General features: G+C 40.1%; 1 long non-coding RNA gene across 1 annotated transcript in view; it reads left to right on the forward strand.

Moving 5' to 3' along the window:
* Window positions 1–801: 801 nt before the first annotated feature.
* LOC144588149 (uncharacterized) overlaps window positions 802–23,153 on the forward strand; it is a 156,105-nt gene continuing 133,753 nt past the window's right edge. Inside the window, exon 1 of the long non-coding RNA XR_013543518.1 lies at window positions 802–865. This is a non-coding gene — a long non-coding RNA (uncharacterized LOC144588149). The remainder of the gene's footprint in view (window positions 866–23,153) is intronic.

The raw sequence follows: 23,153 nt of genomic DNA on the forward strand, positions 1-23,153 counted from the left end.
TCACCTGTTTTGGGGGCTTGCAGTGATGAAACATTATTTAAATTTTTGGTACTCTACTAGAGAGAGCAAGAGAAAGCGAGAGAGCTCTGTTTTGAAGAATTAAAACTTGAAAAGAAATCCTTTAAAAAGTTGCCTGCCTTCCCCCAGTTTTCTGAACCTATGTACAATTTCTCTTCTCCTGTTTAAGGTAGAGTGGTATGAACAATTAGTATAACAACACTGTCTGGATGTGCCTCTTGTGTCTAAAGTGGTTTAGACCAGTGGTTCTTAACGTGGGCGATAATGCCCCCCAGGGGGCGATTTCATTTTTCAGGGGGGCGGTAGAACGAAAAGGGGCAGCGTGGGGGCGCTGGAGCTGAAGGGGGGCGGTAGGGGGGCGCCGGAGCAAGTCAAACCTGTGAAGATGGCTGTAGCCTTTTTACAATGTGCATGAATATATATTTTCCTCCAATCTTAATTTAGTTTCAGAGTTTTCGTCTTGAAATTTTTAGTTCTTGCATTGTGGTTTGTTTTTATGCCCTTTTTATATTTCTTTTTGAGTCTTAAAATTCGCTTGCAACTAAATCATTAAATGTTACTTTTTGGGGGCATTTCATTTTCTTGCAATTGAATTTTGTTTTCAGGGGTCATTGGATTTAAGTGTCTTAAATAAATAAATAAATAAATAAATAAATAAATAAATAAATAAATAAATAAATAAATAAATAAATAAATAAAAAGATAAGATAAGATAAGATAAGATAAGATAAGATAAGATAAGATAAGATAAGATAAGATAAGATATCATCACCGCGGGGAGGGGGGCGATGATAACTTCCTCAATGGCTCAAGGGGGCGTTTCTTTCAAAAAGGTTAAGAACCACTGGTTTAGACAGCCAAATATCCTATTTTCCTGCAGAAAACACCATTCTAGTAACAGGAGAAGCCAGTCATTTAATTGTGCTCCATTGACTCAAAATCAGGCTCATTGGACAATAAGACAATAACAACGAATGTTTTCCACAAGAAAAAAGACCCAGATAAGTGTGTGATTATTTGGGCTGTTTAGCCTGCTATTTGGTTCATGGCAGGGATTGGCTGTTTCACTCCTAAAACTAGCAATCAGACAACATCTTTGCTGAAAAATCAGCCCTCACTCCCAAAGTGTTCCTACCCACACCTTTCTCACCCCTGTCAGGACTTCTTCTTTTTTGGTGTAGATAGTATTGTTCTGTTTTGGTTTGTTCCAGCCCGTGCAATGACTGGAAACAAACCAAAAGCAAGCCTTCTGCCATCAATTTTCCATATTGTGAAGTAGCTGAACAAGAGAACCACTTCAGGATATTGGCAAATTAAATGTTTAAATACTTCCTTGGCTCCATAGAAGGGCCAAGGAAGTGATAAATTTTAAAAAGTTGACCTCAGGCTGGCAAATTGACTGCAGGCTGGTGTGGACCAAACAGGAACATTTGAGATCTGTATGCCATTTGGATGTGAGGATCACACTCAATGGCATACTGGACCCCCTAGCGGCCCTGTTTAGCCCACACCAGCCCACTCCAGCCAAGCCATGTATCCAAGCCCTAAGAAAGGGCAAATACTCTTGTTTATGTGACATCTTGCTGTCAAATCACAGTTGTGCAAATTCTTTTCTTTTCACACCTGCCCCAGAGGAAGAAGACGGGGAAATAGTTTAAGGAAATCCAAGCGTTTACTCTTTTTAAAAGTTACTTTAGAAAAAAAAAAAGAAAAGTAAAGTAAAGAACAAGAAAGGAGTAGCTTTACTGAATGTAGAAAAGAGGATGGAGGACACTGATTTGTATCAAATGGTGGATTTATTTGTACAGGTGTAAAAGCAGCGCCTATTTTTCCAATTTACAGTACAGTTTACAAAGAATTATGCTAGATCTCACCTGGGTGCGGAAGACTATGTACAGGTGATCTGTGTGCCTGCTGAGCTTGGTGGTGTCTAGATGTTGATAGAGGATGGTCCGTTTCCAGGTACCTGATCTCTTTCTTTGTTGTTTATTTTTTTACCTGGACTATACAGTCCTAAAAATACAGGATATCTTTAAAAAGAGAGCTGTTTCCAGTTAGCCCTTCAAATACAGGACTGTCCTTTGTAAAGGACAAGCACATTGTAGTAAGGTCTTACTTGACAGTAGTGATGATACAGCATCCTCAATCATGTCTAAGGGTTGCACACTACTTTGGGGGATGAGGGCACAAGGTACGTTATACAGAGCCCACAGACTCTTACAACTTACTGCTATCCCTCCCAGCATTTACAACCTATGGCAACTGTCTCACTATGCCTAATGGTAGAATCAGCCCAGTTCTTTGGCACAGTTAGTAGCCCTGGTGTTTCAATACTGAAAGCCCAAGGTTCTTAGTTTGTGCTGTGTGCATTGTTTACTATTACTACGAAGATAAAACTTTCATTCCATGTTGACTGAAGGTTAGGCACTATGGACAAAAACATCTATTTGAGTGTTTCTGAGAATACACAAGTTGTTTTCCCTTGTGCTTTTGTTACCATATGGCAGTGAATTATCTTCAACAAAATCATTCACACAGTCATAAAACAGATTCCTGTGCATTACATGCAGTGCCCTTTTAAACTATAATTTAATCTTAATGAGGCTCCTACCAGCTTTAAGAGCAATAATTTCTCCACATCATACTAGACAACCCATTAAAAGGTAGGGGATGTTATTAGTGAATTAGGGAGTCCTTTACACCATTACCTTCAATATTTATAAGACTCTATCCATGGTGGGCATTTTTAACCTAGTGAAAACATGGTTTGTTTCCTTTACCTCTTCATCATTTATCCATCACCTCTTCTTCAGTTGCATGTTCTGTGTTACAGCTCACCTCTGAAGGTCTATTTATCAGTAGTCCTTGCAACCTCGCATCTTTGGTAGATTTGTTTTTAAAATAGAAGGGACTTAGTGTGGCCATCATCTTTGCTGGTATCCTCCATTGTTAAGACAGCCCTTCAGCCCTTCACACTTAATAAAATGGGCTTTCCTGGCAGATTTAGGAGGCAATGGGAATGTGACGAGAGACACTAAATGTTAATGGCCTGGCAGAAACAGGGAAAGGACATTATGAATGAAAGTCTTGGAGCTATTGTGCTGTGCTGGAAGCAAATATTTCATAGTCAAAGTCCATAATTGGAAACAGTTGAAATTCATTAGTGCTTCCTCCATATAGAGTTCTACTTTGGACTATTAGCATTTTCTATAATAGCCAGTTTTCTTTTCCTTCCCAAGGCCTGAAATAATATAGCATGCTTCTAACAAATCAAGGGGATATTCCATGTGAACACCAAATATTTATCTTTGACCTGTAAAGAGCAAAATGGTGGAGATAATGGTGAATGCATCTCATAAAAGCTTTTGTGCTACCTTACATTGAGTGTTCTTGAGAATCCCCACAGTGGGATTCTCTCTTCTTTTCCTTCTCCTCCCCCCAGAACTTCTGAATCTCAAGAACTAGGGTCTTCCAAAACTTGAAACACATTCTGTTGTGGAGAGGTGCAGGAGAGAGGAGGAATCCCTCACACTGGTGGACTTTGTTCTGGTGGTGAGAAATTAGTGGATGCAACTTTTTCCAATGGGTTCCAAATCTGATGGGCTCATCAGAAAGAAACCCTTGAAAACAAGGGGTTTTAATGCTTTCCTTTCACACTGCTTATATATACTGTATATATTCAAAGTCCAGTTGCCAAGAGACAAATCACAGTCAAAACATGAATGCAAACATAAGTAATGCATCCATTTCAGACATTCAGTTAGAGCCAAAATATGTCATGCCATAAATATATATAGGGACGTGGTGGCGCTGTGGGCTAAACCGCAGAAGCCTGTGCTGCAGGTTTGGAAGACCAGCAGTCGTAAAATCGAATCCACGTGACGGAGTGAGCTCCTGTTGCTTTGTCCCAGCTCCTCGCCAACCTAGCAGTTCGAAAGCATGCAAATGCGAGTAGATAAATAGGTGCCACCTCGGTGGGAAAGTAAAAAGGCGTTCCCTAGTCACACTGGCCACGTGGCAACGGAAACTGTCTTCAGACAAACGCTGGCTCTACGGCTTGAAAACGGGATGAGCACTGCCCCCTAGAGTCGGACACGACGACTAAAATGTCAAGGGGAACCTTTACCTTTTTACCTATAAATATAAATATAAATGTGTGTGTGTGTGTGTGTGTGTGTGTGTGTGTGTGTGTATGTGTGTATGTATGTATGTACGTATGTATGTATTGGCTCTAACTGAATGTCTGAAATGGATGCATTACTTATGTTTGCATTCATGTTTTGACTGTGATTTGTCTGATGGCAACTGGACTTTGAAATCTTACTTCAATACTGTCAAAAGGAACACACTTTCCATTCTGCTTCAGGGCAGCAGGCTACCTTAGAGAGTGCAGGTGAGCTTCATGGAATGCTTAGCTTAGTCCAACTCGAACAGGGACAGTTCCCTGCTTCTTCACACCTGCCACCTGAGGTGGCTGTCTCACTCTGCCCACTAACAGGACTGGCCCTGCCAGCACTGGGAAGATATTTAAACTGTATTAAATGAATGCCTATGTAGTTTAGCAACGGTTTCTGGACAGGGATTGATTTTCTGTGTCTGCAGACAGTCTCTCCAAACGAACTGTGAATCCCTGATGATATCAATTCTGTGGGGCTTGCAACAGGCTGAGTTTACAACTGCAGAATATTGATCAACAGATGTAGCATAGCTGAGAGACTTGAAAAGACATGGATTAGATGCAAGACCCATATGTTGCCCATCTCCAATTGCATTAATTTTATTGTGTTTGGTGGCTATATGATACTCCCTTATATTAGGTTATTGGGAGACCTGATTGATCATACTATCTAGAGAAATATTTATTCTGTGTCGATCGTAGTACTTTTGATTCTGAAAACTTTGTGTCACAATTTGCCAGTTGCAGGAGCACTTGAGCTTAATGGTTCTTTTATTATCTGATATGAGAACATGGTCTGTGTAAATGAATAAAGAAAAACCGAGAGAAACGCCAAACTTGTTTCTTTAGCCTTGCAGTCACTGATTAAAGAGTCTGAAGATGTTTTCCAGAAATAAACTCTGTTTGGACTGAGGTACCTTAATTAAATTGATTGCTCAATTACTCTTGGACTAAAAGAAAGAAGGAAAGAGAAGAAGAACAATGCTTGATTAAACAATACTTAATTAAAATTCTGTTCTAAAGAAAAATGAACACCTGCTTTTTGTAAACAGTAGAGCCAAAGGGATCTCAGCAGATAACTTGAAAGATCATCAGTGCATCGTGTTTAGAAAGAAATGGTAGCCCATGCTAATCCTAAACAAACAAACAAATGGAAGGGCATGCCTTTACATGGAGAGAAGACATAATCTTAAAGGGACATATTGATTGGACTTCTATTGGTAGTTGTTTAAAATTTGTGCTGGGGTGCCTCTTGGTTGCACAGTCACATGACCAGGTACGTGACTGAGATCCATCCCAGCACCCCATCACCGTAGTTGCAATTAGCAAGTTATGCAAAACTTACATACAGTGAATACGAATAGGATTCTGGGCACTAGGTTCTAATCAAATAAATAACAGCATATAGTAGCCAGTTTGTAGAACTTTTGGAAGTTGGATTGGGCTACCAAGGATACTTTTCCTTGGAACCTAGAAGTATTTCCTCACAACCAATATTAATTCCAGTTTGAAGGCATACAGTAACAAGATGATGAAGATGTTATTTTTGAAACCTATCATGGCACCTAGTAATGTTAGTCGCTGGAATCCTATTAGGGTCTGCATAAGGTTTACAGAATTTGCTGCAGCTAATTTGCAGCTATTGCTGAGGTGCTTTGATGCAGTAACATACAGTATCTATAGTAGGCTAGTACAAATGGCTTCCTCTGTGCTGGGAACAACTGTACCTATTGAATTTGTCCACCACAGTCAACAGATACTGTAGTTTCATTTGAATTTGGTTTTAATGAATTTACTAACATTCTCAGATTTCTTTGTCTCTAGGTATGATAGCATAAACTTTATGATAGCATAAAGAGCCTCGTGGCGCAGTGGTTAAAACGCTGTACTGCAGCTAAAACTGTGCTCATGACCTGGGGTTCAAATCCCAGGTAGCCGGATCAAGGTTGACTCAGCCTTCCATCCTTCCGAGGTCGGTAAAATGAGTACCCAGCTCACTGGGGGGGGGGGCAATGTGTAGCCTGTATAATTAAATTGTAAACCGCCCGGAGAGTGCTTGTAGCGCTATGGGGCGGTATATAAGTCCAATAAATAAATAAATAAATAAATAAAATAAACTTTAACTCACTCGTTGGAAGATACACACTCTCACTCTCTCTCTCTTTTGCTTTCCCTCCCTCTTTCTGTTGATTTCCTCATGGTCTGTTTCACACTGCAAGATGCTTGAGATAATGGACTTGTCTGTGTAGGCTAGGAAAGGCTCCAAGCTCAACAGCATTCCTGAATACTGGAGACCTATTGAGTCACCATAAAGAACAGAAACCTTTCCTTCTCCCTTTTTGAACTAGGTAACTGTACTATAAAAGGCCACAGAATCATTTGTGTTCCAGCTCATTTGGTACCTAGTTTAAACACATTCACGTGTGCTTTATAAAGGGCAGGATCCAGAATAGTAGTGACACAAATCACTTACCAGTGAAGTTGTGTTACTGAATACTTGCTTGTACGTAGAATTTCCTCTGGGCCACGAGGCAAGAAAGAACAGTGGACATGGGGATAAATACACACTTTATTGTGTGAGCTACAGTTCTTCTTGCTTTTGATATACAAGTTTTCATAGTGTAAACTTCTGCAAGTGATTGTATTAATCCAATTATCAAATGCTTCTGCTATGGGTTTCAGCGTTAAGAGTTCCAGTAATTACTCTTCATTAGTATTCATTAATACCAGGTCTTGCCTGATCTCGAGTTCGTGTTGAATCAACTCAGCTGTAATATTTTTGACATGGGCTAGATGTAGAGGTCATGGTGAAGGCGTTAATTAGGCCCAGTCGTCAGAAGATATATTTTCTAGGTTCTTTAAATGGAATTTGCTTCAGATGCACCATGGCTTATCAGTTGTTAAGCACAAGTAGATATGCAAAGCAGAGTAGCAGTGAAGCCGACACTTCTGTGTCCTAAGAATCTAAAACTATGCACCGAAGCAAAACCTAAGCCAACATGCTGTCTGCAGTCATCTTCTGAAAATGGATAATATTGCCAGGCCAATTCTTTACAATTACTACTAAAGTAAGTATCTGAAACTTAAAGAAGAAAGCATGGTGGGTGGATAATAATGTGGCACGATTTTCTCAGAGTATATTTCTTTCTCCTGTTGTTGATAAAAACAGGACTCTAAGATCTTAAAGACATCTCCCATCAAATATTGATGTTTGGTGGTGGTACGGAAACTGAGCAGAGGCTTGGTTTTAGAACTGTTTTATTAGCTTTCCCTTATTTTGGGGACAGGCCCTACCATTTCATCTCAAGCCAACTAGTTACAAGTAACATAGTTATCTATAGCTTGTTTCTTTTTGAGTAATGAGTATTGTAACAAGTACTTAACAGTTGCAGTAAAAGTAATCTAACAAGCAGGACAGCATGACATAATTTCTTTTTAGGTCCAATGAGTAATGTTTTCTAGTTATGTGGAAAAGTTACTTTTAAAAGGTAATTTAAAGTGTTTTTAGAGGCATTTTGACAGGATTTTTAAAGGTTTTCTGACATTCTTGTATCAATCCTAAATGACAAGGGATGTATCATTTTGTCTTTTTGTAAATATTTGTAAAGTGCAATGTCAGAAGAAGCCACTAGAGAGAACCACAGAGCATTTCCTTGACCTTCCTGTAGCAACAGTACAGTGTGCAATAGGGCACAGTGCAGTGGATTTCTTGGGTAGTCATAGCACCATTAGAAATAACATCCTGTCTGTCAAGGGGTGATGATTTTCAAGCAGCTGGTTTTTGGTTTCATAAAGAAAACAAATTGTTGTATTTCGGAAGGCTTTCATGGCCGGGATCCAATGGTTGCTGTAGGTTTTCCAGGTTGTTTGGCCGTGTTCCAAAGGTTTTTCTTCCCAATGTTTTGCCAGTCTCTGTGGCCGGCATCTTCAGAGGACAGGAGTTATTTGTTATTTTCAAAGATTATTGTGCCTTCATTGCCAAGGAATGATAGAAGGGTCTTTGTAGGATCTTCTGTCCCAAATGCCAAAAATTACTGGTCTTGATATTGAGCACCTTGTCCTGGGGGGGGGCACCACCTTAGGCAGTGAATTCTTTGGTGCTGTCCCAGCTTGTTATGTTTTTCTTTGACAATGCTGAGATACTGTATTTTTCCATGTATAAGACGCCCCATGTATAAGACAGCCCCCCACTTTTCTAATCCAAAATTAAGAAATCTAATTGGGGAAAGCAAGTGCAGGGAGAAAGGGATCAAAGTGCTGCAGAATAGCTTTGATCCCTGCTTTCCCCTCCACTTGTTTTTGTTCTCTCCTCAACTTACTTCCATGTATAAGATGACCCTCAATTTTTAGTCTAAAGATTTTAGGCAAAAGTATAGTCTTATACACGGAAAATATGGTATGTTTCCATTTCAGTGGCATTGAATAGGGGCAATTTTCTCATAAAAAAAGAAGCACAGCATCAGGTTCAAAGTTATAGGCTGCTGCCTCTTAACTGCTGAGGAGCAATAAGATGAGAGGGCAGTTGCTCCATGTCTTACTCGTGGACTTCCTACTTGCAGAAATCAGCTGCTCATTAGGTAGAATTGGCTTGAGCCAGGAGGTCTTTTCTCTTCTTTCAAATAAAATGAAAATATAATTAAAATGAGAATGAAATTATTCAAGCAATTAGCTTCACCTTTATGTATTTCTCATTATATATCTGGGTCAAGATCTTTGAAGTATGCTTTTTAAAATACTGTATTGCTTTATTTGTCCTTCCATATCACTATTTCATTTGATGTTATATTACAAATCTGAAAAAAGAAATAGCGGTTCAATTTATTTGAACAGTGCATACTCATGTTTGCAAAATGGAGGTTTTGCAAGAGAGATACTGCTGTTTTCACATAATGTCTTTCAGATTTTTCCCAATTATTAAGAAAATAATATAAATAATAGATTAAGAAGGAAATAATTAGAAAGAAAACACTGTATCAAGTGAAATACTATTAAAACCGAGACTATAATAGCAATTGTTTGCAGTTGATTCCAACTTACGTTGACCATTTCCAGGGTCTTCTAGTTACACATTTCAAGGAACCACAAATAAAATACTAGTTTCACATCTATAATGTTTTTGACACCTTGCAAGCCACATACAAAAGGACAATAATTTCGGTGTCTGACCCTTATCACTATGTTCTTGTTTTGTTGTTCTAAAAACAAATGAAAAAGCAACCCCAGTCATTAACAACTCTGTATCTCTACGTTGCCAGCTCGAAACTGTATGATTGTGGTTATAGCGGCCATGATCATAATGTCTAAAGTTTTGCAAAACCATCCTTGTAAAGGAAGTGTTTGAACAGATTTCCAATTCTTAATAATAAGCATTCAGTTAGCTAAGTGCCTATTGTCTACACTAAATTAACACTTTTCTCCAGACATTTTTGATAGTGTGGCATGGAAACAGAATTTGCGATGGAATCACAGTAACCTTCCATTTGTTGGATGTGGATGTCAGGTATATTGGCTTTAATCTTAATTTCAGGAATATACTTGTTGGAATGGGCAGAGACTGATGTTCATTAGTCATTCCTGTTTACCATGTGCCTTGATAAAAACAGGTACCCAAAGCTAAAGCTGTCACCTTTTGTTTTTCAGTATTCCCAGTACTGAACTCAGCTCAGCGCAGAATCAGGCTTGATGCACTCCATATTTTGCAACATACAATTAAACATCTGGGAAGCACTTAATGGAGAATTTATCTAGCTTTAGATGTGCTGGGCTGGGGGGTGGGGGAGGATAGCCCTAGGCATTTTGTTCTTGATTATTTGTGGTTAATTTTTCCAACCTGTTGCCATGGTTCACTGCCAAAAAGGTGAGAAGGGAGTGCTGTCAAAGCAATGCAGCATTTGAATAACCTGGAAGATGTAATGGTATGCTAGAAATATGGATGTTATTTGGTTTGCTTTCCTAGGGAGGCTGCTTTGGAAATCACACTGAATGCAGTATAATGACAGGCATTATAATGATCCATTTGTGTATAATGGGGTTGCGCCTGAGCCTATCTGGGGAGAGTAGATGATGCCTTCTCTAGGAATATTTCTCCATCTTTTCAGAAGAGTAACACAATAAGACTATTCATTTTTCCTTGATCGAATAAACAGTCTGTTTATGTCACAGTCTGATCCTGTATTTATTTGGTAGATGTAACTTCCAGTGAGTACAGTAAACAGTGTCCTAAAATGTATGATTAAGAAGACAAAACAAATTATTCCTCTGTCTGTCTGTTTGTTCATTTCCTTTCTAGGCTACATTTCTTTCAGTGAGGAAACCCGAAATGGCTCACAATTTATGTTTCAATAAGGATATTTATTTATTGATTGATTGATTGATTGATTGATTGATTGATTGATTGATTGATTGATTGATTTGATTTGATTTGATTTGATTTGATTTGATTTATATCCCGCCCATCTGGTCCAAGTTAAGTTCCATGCCCCTTCTTTATAATTGTTTATCTATAGATTCTCGCAACTTCATGATGACGCAACAGTAAATCCATAAGACCACAATCTTCTGTAGGTTCTTCTAGAAATATGTCCCATTAAGGACTTCTGCCCAGACATTCATAGGATAGCTGAGCAAATCATTTTCAGTTAACAGTATCAGATGCAATCTGCTGGAAGCTGGCTCTAAGGGCCATTGAGATCAGTGAAATCAAAGTTATCAATTATGTACTGTACTAATGGTACTTGATCATAACCACAGTTGGCTCAAAGCCTGTGTATGTCTTGCTTCTTGCTACTGAAGAATATGAACATTTAACAATTTAATTAAAATCCTCTTCCACCAAATTATAAAGTTTGAGAGAATCCAATGCATGAGATATTTTACAATAGTTTGCAGTGCTAGAGATAGAAATTGGGGAGGAACAGATGCTGTATCTGGAAGAGCCATAAGTCAAGAGAATATGAACAAAAAAGCTTTGCTCTGAGCTATTTGGTTATAAAAGCCATTCCATATTACAAGCACAATGTTAGGGGGGAAAAACACACCATCTCTTTTTATGAAGCAGCCGAGCACACTTTCCTAACCATAGAGAATGAAGTTTCCCTTTATTTGTGGCTAAGGGAAAACTTAAGCACAATGAAATCTTCTGTGTTGCCCTGCCTGGTGTCTTGTTTTAAGCACCCTCTTTATTTTGAGTGTCGAGGAAGAAAGATGCGTCTTTAATAAACAAACCTGGGAACCAATACAAATCCATGTTGACAAATGCTTGTCAGGAAGAAAACCAAAGAAGTAAAATCAATACACAGTCTTGCATTAAATCACAATGCTTCGAGAGAGATACCTTGCCTCTGCTACCCTCCCACTTTTTGTTGTTGTTTACAAAATAGCTGTCCCTGATTAATTTAAGACAAATAAAAATGTTTAACACCATGGTCCTCCTCCCAAATTAAAAAAAAAAAGTTTGCGCCTACCTTTTCAATCACTCTGCTGTTTTTTGAGGGGGAATAATAATAGTAATAGTAGTAGTGGTGGATAAAAAAAACACCCCATCCCTCCTAGCCTTCTTTCTTCTGACACCATTTTACTTTAGAAAATCTCAAAGTACAAGTGAATACATGACACTCGCTATGTCTCCAGTGTACACATTTTACGTTTGATTTATGACATTACTATATAGGTGCACTTGACAGCTTTCAGATTGAAGCAGAGACAAGAGAGCTTTAAAGTGAGATGGGTTATCTGGTTAAATCTATCAAGGGTTTCGTCCTGGGAGAACAAGGAGAGAGGCTTTGTAGAGCCCTGCTGCGTAGCATGCCTCCATGCTGAGCACATCCCTAGCTTCCTGACAGTTGTGCGCAGCCTTCACTGTAATAACGAATAAAAGGGAGCTCCCTGTAGATTACAGATCTTCCGTGTTTTGACATTGACCTTAATACATAATTTAACCACAAAGCCTGAGAAGTGTGGAACAAGATAAGAAAAGACCACAGAACTGGCAAATAAAATGATGTTCAATCAGAAATCATATTTGTTCCTGATAGTGGAGATGTGGGCATTAAAAAGAGAGACAGAGAAAGATTGAGGGGAAAGAAGGGAAGAGAGAGAAAGGGAGTGAGCGAGAGAGGGAGAGAGATTGAGGGGAAATGATCCAGGTTATTTGAAGAGTTATGGATCTGCTTTAAAAGACATATAGCTGTCAACTACAAATTTGCCTGGGAAAACACAGTCGGAAAATACAAAGGAGTCAATGTCACCATCAGAACTGGGGACAGTCTTTTCTCAAAGCAGTCTAATGATACATCTACGTCTCAGAGGTCCACACACACTCATGCATCCATACACACAAACACACACGTACCTACACACCTTGGATATGGGGCCTACAATCTCAAGATCCCAAACCATGTATTCACATGCTACGGAAAGCACATATTGATGTTGTTTCCATGCCCTTGTGACACAGTAACAGTCACAATAGCATTCACAGAAGATGTGGAACCCTAAAAACGCATCAGCACATCTTTATGCATTGAGAGGAATTTGTTCGCTTGCATGATTAGACAATGTATGTTTTTAAAAATCCAGGTAAGATATGGTAATTATCCATCTATACAATGGGATTGTAGTATGGCAAGATTGTATTTCTCTTACTTATGAAGAGAATCATAAACTTAGAACCCAACTAAAACTACAATGTTGCCCTTGTCCACTAGGAAGCAAGCTTCAGACTTAATCCCAAGTAAGTATATATAGATCACAGCCTTGGATTTTCATAATTAAAGACCCACTTCATGTAGCAAACATTTAATATGTTCCTTATGAAAAAGGATTTTCTAGACATGGCCCAACCACATTTAAACATTCTTAATTTCTGTTGGTTTTGGGAGCCACTTAAAATTTTTGCTAAAGTCTTCCCACAGTCATTTTAAACCTTGCCACTGAATTAACTGAATTGTCAAAATGTTAATTGCTTGGCTGTCATGCTCTATTAGGAAAAAGAATATCCATGTGTACAATAATTTTTTTTTAAAAAGACCTCTTTTAAATAGTAAATGAAACATGACCATAGAAAGTAAAATTTAGAAATGCTTGGCACAGAAAGGAGAGTTTAAAAAGGATAGCATTGATGAATATGGTGTAATAAGGAAAATTCAAGATGTTTTTGCAAAGGGAAACCATACACAGAATTTTGAAGCTGAATCGTCTCAAGTAATTTAAACTGGTATATTATTATTCCAATTGTAGTAAGAAATTTGAACTTAAGGAGATGATTTAGGATAGGTATTACAAAATTTAATCAATTTGTAAAGACTTTGGATACAAATTATTAGCGTTTTCAGCATGCAGCCTATAGGAATTAATGGAGCTACAGCAGACCCCTATTATTACTGTTGTATGTGAATCCCATTCATTTCAATGTGGCATGCTCATGAAAATTTCTTGCATAGATTAAAAATGTTGGAGCCATTTGCTGAAACTGTCTAATGTTCACCTAAAACTTTTTTGGGTAGGTAAAGTTTGCTATATAGTACTGCAATAAGTTTCTCTTATATTAAAGGAGATCTCTACAGTTTAGGGCAAAAAAGAAAGTTTTATAAGACGAAACTAAAAATACATGCTAAGAATTATTAGCATTTAAATGTTTTTTTAATATTGTGATTTTTTAAAAAAATGAATACATGCTTTTTATACGTTTATTGATAACATAGGTTTATATTACTAGGAATAATGAATTGATTATTTCAAACAAAATTCTTCCAGATAAGATCTACAGAGGGGAAAGAAATACAGTAGTTTAGGAGAGGTGAGTTCAAGATGAATTCTGGCAAAACCTTGGTTTCCTTTTCAGGGATTACTGAATACCATCAGACCACCCTGATTATTCCTTGAAGCTCAGTGCTCATTTATTTATTTGTCTTATTTTATTTTTATACCAGCTTAGAGCTGGTGAAGGGACATCAGGTGGCTCAGGAATTATGAAAAAACAGGGCAACTAAAAACACAATGGTCCTGAGGCTCCTTGCCTGTCATGGGAAAGCCATTGAGAAACTGCAGGATGGGAGAGCCATTATTTTCTGAAAATCATGGCTGACCCTCGGGGGTGTATTGTACATTTTTTTTATCTCTGAAAAATCACTTCAGCTGATGACATTGTGAGCCTTTTCTATTGTAGCTGTGCTCACATAATTTCAGCCAATAGGTTGTTGCATCAATAAACAACAAAACATATAAGAATATTAAAACAATTAGTTTAAAGCAGTTAAAAATACCTCAAAACATCCATAAATATAATGTATAGTTTCACAGAGCAAAAAGTCTTCATTGCCGAAGTCAAATGTCTGAAAGGAAGGTCTTCACATGTCTCCTGCAGCACAGGAGGAAAAGGTTACTTGAACCCCTCAAGGGAGAGCATTCTACAACCTGGGAGCAGCCATTGAAGTTTGGAAGGAGCTAGTTACAAATAACTAGTTATAATTAATTCTCTTTTCAAACAACATAAGTATACACAAATTGCATTGCAATTGCAACTTACAGAGGAATAGCTTCAGTTGGTATAACTAACACTTAATTATTTCTGTAGTTACAGGTTGCATGTGGCCTCATTGAATTACAGAGGAAGAATATCACATGGTCCAAGAGCTGCCATAGGGTACCGTCTTGTGCTCTGTTGTGGTTGCTTAGATTACAACAAGGTAGATGGGAGAACTATGTAGCCCTGTTCAGTTGTTTTTAAAGTGTGTTTAGTCAATATGTCATGAAGACATTGCTTTGCCTACAGGAAAAGTGGCAGGCCTGAAGATAAGACTGTTCTATTTGTGAAAGCTCTCCCTGTGAGCCAGAACATACTGAAAACAAAATCTGAATTCTGGATTACAGGAAAAGCCTTCATTGGCAGAAGACTCTCTCCTCTTCAGACCCATCCCTGTTCATGACAGCAAAGCAATCATGTGTACTGGGGCGAACCTAGTGCTCTCCCCTTCTCATGGGTTGAGTAAACATGCGTGAACACTTCTGTATAGGGCGTGTACATTTTTTACTCCACAGGCCAGTGTCTCATAGTGTTCAGATGTTGTTTGAAAAAAGTTTCCAAAAATTAACCACCTTAGGATGTGACTACACTGGCCCTTTGGGCACTGTCTGGTGTGATCTAATAGGTTTGCTTGAGGTTTTTGGAGGGAAGAGTGATATGCCATTTGGTGCAATTCTTGTGTCCATTTGGCCTATTTACCTCAAGCACACCTCTGGCTTCTTCCACTGTCAAGTGTCAGAGTTGAACACTTCCCATTTCACTGTCAATTTAAATTGGGGGGGGGGGGAAGAAAGAGGGCAAGAGACATTTAGCAAAAATAGAAGGGCTGGTATCACAAAACTATGAAAGAGCTCCTCTGCTGCTTAAGGAAGCCAGAATGAAAGTGGTGGGAGGGAGCCGGTGAGCAAGGGAGACCTGTCTCTCCTACTGTCTCAGGGAAGGGAAGAAGGGAGCAGAAAAAGGGAGGGAGGAAGACAAGCATGGGAGAAAAGAGGGGGAAAACCACCCAGGTGAAAGGAGGTGGGTGGATTTTCCCCTCCTCCCGACTGCTGTGGATGCCTGTGAATGCGTGTGTGCATATGCGCACTGAGTGGAGCAATGCACAAAGTGGAAAGAGGGTGAACGATTCTGTCAATTGTCAGGCATTGAGAAGAGGTACCACATTGCTTGAGACTTCACTAAACCATCCAACGAATGTGGAATTATTATTAGATTTTTTTTCCTTTGCCTGATGTGTACTGCTGATCACGAATCCTCCCACAGCCATAGTTCCAATCAGCACTTCACACAAAGGCAAAGAAAAATAAAATAAATTTAATCTAACTGATTCATTACAACAGCTATAGTCCAGCAGAGTTGAAAATAATAATAATTTCACTTCCGTCCGTGCACAGAGGTTCAGTTTGCTGTTTTCCTAAAGTGGTTCATTTATCAAGCTGCTTCATGATACCAGACATTCAAATTGGAAGGAGTCTTACTCTTAGCAGCTGTGACAGCTGCACTTTAGACTGTTTCAAGTGATAAACCATGCTGGGAATGGGGGCAAATTATTCCATTCTAGTGATTACATAATCCGGTTGCTGGAAAAAAGAGTGAGCCAATCCACCCCCAGAATGCACCAAACAGTGGGACAAATGCCTGTCTGAATGAGCCTTTATATATGTTTGTATTTACTACAAATAGTAGTACTGCAAGATTCACGTCCATGAAACTTAATACATATAAATGAGGGATATGTTTTCAAAAAGTATATAAATAAACAAATAGCCTTCTTGGAAAAAATGAGCTTCTTGGATCTATCATGGTAGGACCCAGGTCCCTTTACAAAGTAATTGATGGAACATAAAATAGGAGAAATAGCCAGACTTTGCATTTAAAGACACCCAATTTTTTCCTTGTAACTTGATATTACTGGACATCTCATAACATCAATATATATCTATATATATCTATATCTATATATCTATATTATATCTATCTATCTATCTATCTATCTATCTATCTATCTATCTATCTATCTATCTATCTATCTATCTATCTATCTATCTATCTATCTATCTATCTATCTATCTATCTATATCTCTATCTCTATCTCTATATCTATATCTATATCTATATCTATATCTATATCTATATCTATCTATCTATCTATACCTACCGTATTTTTGCACCATAAGACGCACTTTTTCCCCCTCCAAAAGGGGGGTAGAAAGTCTGTGCGTCTTATGGTGCGAAGGTGGTGACTTCGCCCCCACTGGCCCTGTGGGGGGGAACGTCGCAAGGGTCCGAGGGAGCCTTCCAGGACCCTTGCAATGCTCCCCCCCCACGGGGCCAGCGCAGGCAAAATCGCCAGCTTCCAGGTGGGGGGAACGTCGCAAGGGTCCTGGAAGCTCACTCAGACCCTTGTGACGCTCCTCCCACCGGCAAAATCGCCAGTTTCTGGGAGTGTTTTGAGGCTTCCCAAGCCTCAAAACACTCCCAGAAGCTGGCAATTTTACCCCCCTGGCCCCGTGGGGGGGTGGGGGGGAAGGTGGCAAGGGTCCAAGGGAGCCTCCCAGGACCCTTGCCAGGCTGCCCCCACCTCCCCACAGGGCCAGCCCTGGCGAAATCGCCAGGTTCTGGGAGTGTTTGGAGGCTTGGGGAGCCTCCAAACACTCCCAGAAGCTGGTGATTTTACCCCCCTGGCCCCGTGGGGGGAGGTGGGGGGAAGGTGGCAAGGGTCCAAGGGAGCCTCCCAGGACCCTTGCCAGGCTGCCCCCCCACGGGGTGAGCCCTGGCAAAATCGCCAGCTCCCAGGACCTTTTGAGAGGCTGGAAAGCTTCTCAAAAGGTCCTGGAAGGTCGCTATTTCGCCCATGCTGGCCCCATGGGGGTGGGGGTGGGAGTAGCGTGGCAAGGGTCTGGAAGGCCCCCTCAGACTCTTGCCACGCTACCCCCCCACGGGGCCAGCGGAGGCGAAATCGCCAGCTCCCAGGACCTTTTGAGAGGCTGGAAAGCTTCTCAAAAGGTCCTGGAAGGTCGCTATTTCACCCATGCTGGCCCCATGGGGGGGGTAGCGTGGCAAGCATCTGGAAGGCCCCCCGGACCCTTGCCACGCTACCCCCACCCCCCCATGGGTCCAGGGGGGGCAAAATCGCCACCTTCTGGGGCTCTTTTGAAGCTTCCCAAGCCTTAAAAGAGCCCAGAAGGTGGCGATTTTGCCCCCTCTGACCCCCGGGGGGCAGGGTGAGTCTCTAAAGGGTCCTGGAACACACTCTAGGACCCTTTGGAGGCTCACCCTGCCCCCCCACCAGGCTAGAGGGGGCGAAATTGCCACCTTCTGGGGCTCTTCTGAAGCTTTCGAAATCTCAAAAGAGCCCCAGAAGGTGGTGATTTTGCCCCCTCTGGCCTTCAGGGGGTCTGGATGAGCCTCCAAAGGGTCCTAGGGTGTGTTCCATAAGACAGACCTCTCCATAAGGCTCACCAATTTTTAGGAGAAGAAAACAGATTTTTTTCCTGTTTTCTTCTCCTAAAAATTTGGTGCGTCTTATGGAGAGGTGCGTCTTATGGAGCGAAAAATACGGTGTATATATATATATGAAACTTAACATAAGTGAGGGATATGTTTTCAAAAAGTATATAAACAAACAAATATCTTTCTTGGAAAAAAATGAGCTTCTTGGATCTATCATGGTGAGACCCAGGTCCTTTTACAAAGGTGGAGCATAAGATATATATATATATATATATATATATATACATGAATCTTGCAGTACTACTATTTGTAGTAAACACAAACAAACAGAAATAGTTTTGGATTTGGCATCCTTCAGTCTTGAAAGACTATGGTAACGTGCTCTGTATGGAGGACTTGGAACAGCGTCTAGTGTGGCTGAGAAGGACAATTCAAGAGTGACAATCCCTTCCACACTGAAGACAAATACAGTCTGTCCCCTGTCCAGATCCCTCATTTTGCTGGTTTCGGGACTGCCTCTTTGCCTCGGCCTGCTGGAAAAGTGTCTCTTCAAAATGGGAGAGGCCATGATGCACCGTCTGCCTCCAGGCTGAATGCTCAGATGTCAAGATTTCCCATCTGTTGAGGTCCATTCCTAAGGCCTTCAGATCCCGCTTGCAGATATCCTTGTATCGCAGCTGTGGTCTCCCTCTGGGGTGATTTCCCTGCACTCATTCTCCATACAGGAGATCTTTTGGAATCCGACCATCAGCCATTCTCACAACATGCCCAAGCCAACAAAAATGTCACTGTTTCAGTAATGTATACATGCTAAATATTCCAGCTCGTTCTAGGACTGCTCTATTTGGAACTTTGTCCTGCCAGGCGATACCAAAAATGCATCAGAGACAACGCATATGGAACGTGTTCAGCTTCCTCTCTTGCCGTGCACAAAGGGTCCAGTACTTGCTGAAGTACAGGAGTGTGCTCAGGACATAGGCTCTATAGATCTTGATCGTGGTATATGCCATCAGCTGATTATTCATCCATACTCTCTTTGTGTGTCTAGAGAACATGGTAGCTGCTTTGACAATGCATTTATCCAGCTCAAAATCTAGGGAGAGAGTGTCAGAGATCGTTGAGCCAAGGTACACAAAGTCATGAACAGCCTCCAGTTCTTGTGTGGAGATCGTAATAGAGGGAGGTGAGTCCACGCCCTGTGTTTCTTTCAGGCTGATTGTTAGTCCAAAGTCTTGACAGGCCTTGCTAAAACTTGCTAAAATGATTCATGAGTTGTTGGAGGTCTTCAGCAGGGTGGGCAACAACAGCTGCATCATCGGCTAAGAGGAAGTCCCGCATGCATTTCAGCTCGTCTTTGGTCTTTGCTCTCAATCTAGAGAGATTCAAGAGCTTTCCATCTGATCTAGTCTGGAGATAGACACCTTCTGTTGCAGCTCCAAAGGCCTGCTTCAGCATGACAGCAAAAAAGATCCCAAACAGGGTTGACACAAGGACACTGCCCTGTTTCACTCCGCTTTCGATGTCAAAGGGATCTGAAGTTGAGACATCAAAAACTACAGTGCCCCTCATTTCCTCACGAAAGAACCTGATGATGTTAGGGAGTGGAGGTGGAAATCCAGTCTTGGGAAGTACACTATTTTAAAAAGGCCATCCCTGCTAACCAAATCAAAGGCCTTTGTGAGAAATAGTTTTATTAGTTGATGAAAACTGTAATAATTGAAAGCCACTGTGATAGAACATGGAAAAATCTGAAGCTCTTAATTCATTCATTCATTCGTTCGTTCGTTTGTTTGTTCGTTCATTCGTTCAATTTATACACTGCCCATTTGGCCCAAGGCCACTCCAGGTGGTTTACAACATAGAAAAACAAAGGCCAATCAAAATCATAGTCATAAACCATAAAAAAGTGCAACCATAAAATATACAATAAAGATAAATCAAGCAATTAAAATACATTCTACGATGCTCTAAGTGGTGACTAAACATTTAAAATGGCAATGATTCAACTGTAGCAGCATGTTAGATAGGCCCCTTTGATGGAATGTTTTGAAATGCCTGCTAGAATAATAATGTCTTAAGCTGTTTCTTGAAAATACCCAGTGAAGGGGCCAGGTGAATTGTGGGCGGTAACTGATTACACAGCTGAGGAGCAATCGCTGAGAAGGCCTGGTTTCTTGTTTTCGAGAAGGCCTGGTTTCTTGTTTTTGTTTGTTTGTTTTGGTGAGCCTCTCTCGGGGTCAGCCTCATCAGCCGTCTTGCCTGGGAAGGACAGGCAGTCCCAGTTGGGAATAGGTCTTCTTCCAGGAACTGAGGTCCCAACACTTATCATAAGTGCTACCCTTGTATCCAGTGACAATAACACAATTTTCCAGTTGGCACAGGTAAAAGGATAGAAGAACTGTTGTTATGACAGAAATGTGGGACTAAGTTACTGTTCATTAGGTATATGGCCAGTATAACAAAGGCAACAGCAGAGAACATGTATGTGCATAACAATAAAAAGATGCTAAGCAGGCTTTCCACGTGGCACTATTCAGGACATGATTCCCCCACCCCACCGCTGATTGTAACTTCAAAGATGGAACTGGCCATAAATCATTGATAGAGGAAAATGTGATAAAAAGACTTGGCAAGGCACTGTCAGGGCTACAACACATGTGTATTTTTAAGAAGCAGAAAGAGATGACATGACTCTGAACTTTGAGCCAGGACAATATCACCTAGAGATGACATCAAATGTGTGTCCAAAAGGACATGCCTGATTTAAGAAAGCACAAAACCACATAATTTGAACAAGTGCATGTGAACATCATCAAACATTGTTACATCACCAACAACACAGAATCAATCAGGAGGCATCAAAGAGCTAAATGAACATTGCCTGCATGAGAAATATTGCAAGCTGCCAAAGAGGAAGTCAACAGCACTTAGTTACACATGTCCGAAAGACTTAACATTGGCTTGAGTTGTTGCAAATGGCTTTTTTTAAGAGCAGTGATACCATTGAATATGAAGCAAGGGCTTTTGCAGTGTGCACACCACAATTTGGCCAACTTAATCTTGATGAAACAGTGTACCAGAGGAAACTTTGCTGAGCGGAAAAGAAAAAGAGAGAATGAAGCAGATGTCATAACTACACTACAAAATAGTAACCTTCCATTATGAGATTTTTTAAATGCATTTGTTTGGCCAGGGAAAATTAGTGGACTGATTATAATGTTGCAGACTTTAGGACTAACTAGATGCCATGGGACCACAATTTACATGTTTGCTCTGCGCACATATAAATTGAGGCTGGGGTGGGAGACATCTTACTTTCAATGGCAGGTGGGGAGATTTTATTTGTAGCAATAAATGTAGGATGTGGAGAGGAGGACTGAAGTCTTGTCCTACATGTCTTACCTTCCCTCAGGCCATTTTTTTCAGCCATTTCCCTGTGTACATGTTCTCATATTGAACTTCACTTGCAAAAAATAAATAGAACAGTTGAGGGAGGAGAAATCTGTCCTAAATTTACTTTTAAATATAAAACCTCCCAGTCCTGCTTATAGGTGGACAAAATTCATATGAGAAAAGAAATAGCCTGATAACGAAGTTCTTCTTAACACTTTGCTGAAGGGGGAAGAATAGGCTTTGCCAACTTATTCAATCTTAATATTGCCAACATCAATTTAAATAAATTCATCCACTACACTAAGTGTTCACACTGCTTAGCATGACTGACATGATTTATCCTACCCATTCCCCAACCTTTGATGCTTCGTTAGATCCAATTTATGAAATAGAGAGCCAAATGGGTGCCGCAGCCTGCTTTTCTATCCACAGCCGTGTGAATCTGTGCTTTCAGACTGTAATTCCCAGAATTCCTCAGCCAGCTCGGGTGCCTGGAGAATTCTGGGAGCTGTAGTCCAAAAGTACAAATTTCCAAATTCCTATTTCTATCCCATATTTTACCAGTGACACATAGCTGGAATAACAACATGAGATGATACCGTCACAGAAAACTCATCTCTGCTTCATTGCTTGCTGGTTCTAGGGATACAAAGTGCTAACACAGCACATGGGAAATTGTCTAATACCAGATTGGATTTAAATTTGTCCATCTACTCAATATCATCTACTTTCCAGTAGCTCAGGAACAAGAGGCAGAAATTGAACACAAAATGGATTTCCTGTATACAAAGCTCTTTGTGTGGAGCCGTCATAAAATGGTTTGAATAAAATTCGTAACAAGCTTTGTGAGCAATGATCTAAGAATATGAAGGATTCATTACAAGTATGGGCTCAATCCAGCTGGTAGATCCAAGTGGAACAAATCCATTGAAGGAACGGAATTGGACTTCTATGTCTAAATATATTGATTCAGTGATTCCACCACAGTTGGAACTAACAAGAGGATTTAGCCCTGTGTGTGTGAGAGCTCTAACTATCAAGATGAATTGTGTAGCATGACAAGTTGTTTTTACAAAGGCCCAAGTCCATTTCCTGTCCACTCATGCAGTCCTATTCTTCTTTAAAACATGAACAAATCCATTGGTTTTTGGGGGAAAAAAATAATGTCATGTTACAGTATTTATTTTTTTAAAATTAAAAGTATGGATGGACTTATTTATTTTATTTTATTTATACCCCACCTATCTGGTCATTGCGACCACTCTAGGCAGCTATTTATTAATATAACTTTATTAATATTGTTCCTAAAAAGTCTTCAGTCATTTTTAAAAATATGGGTTGAAGAGAAAAGGCTTTCTTGCTCCAACAAACACAGTGATGTTTTGTGAATCATCCTTAATTTGTTAGATGTAAATTTATAATGCAGTCAACAAGCTATATGTCAAAACGGTCATATGAATTGGCCTGAGGTATTTAGGAGTAGTACCCCAAGAAACAACAACAGAGGTCACATAATCCTCTTGTTACAGCAGTTCCACTTTCTCTTCAGGCAAGTTTTCCCTGAGTGACTGGCTGCATGAGTGGAATTTT

The sequence above is a fragment of the Pogona vitticeps genome, chromosome 3, assembly GCF_051106095.1.
Source record: "Pogona vitticeps strain Pit_001003342236 chromosome 3, PviZW2.1, whole genome shotgun sequence".
Lineage (NCBI taxonomy): Eukaryota > Metazoa > Chordata > Lepidosauria > Squamata > Agamidae > Pogona > Pogona vitticeps.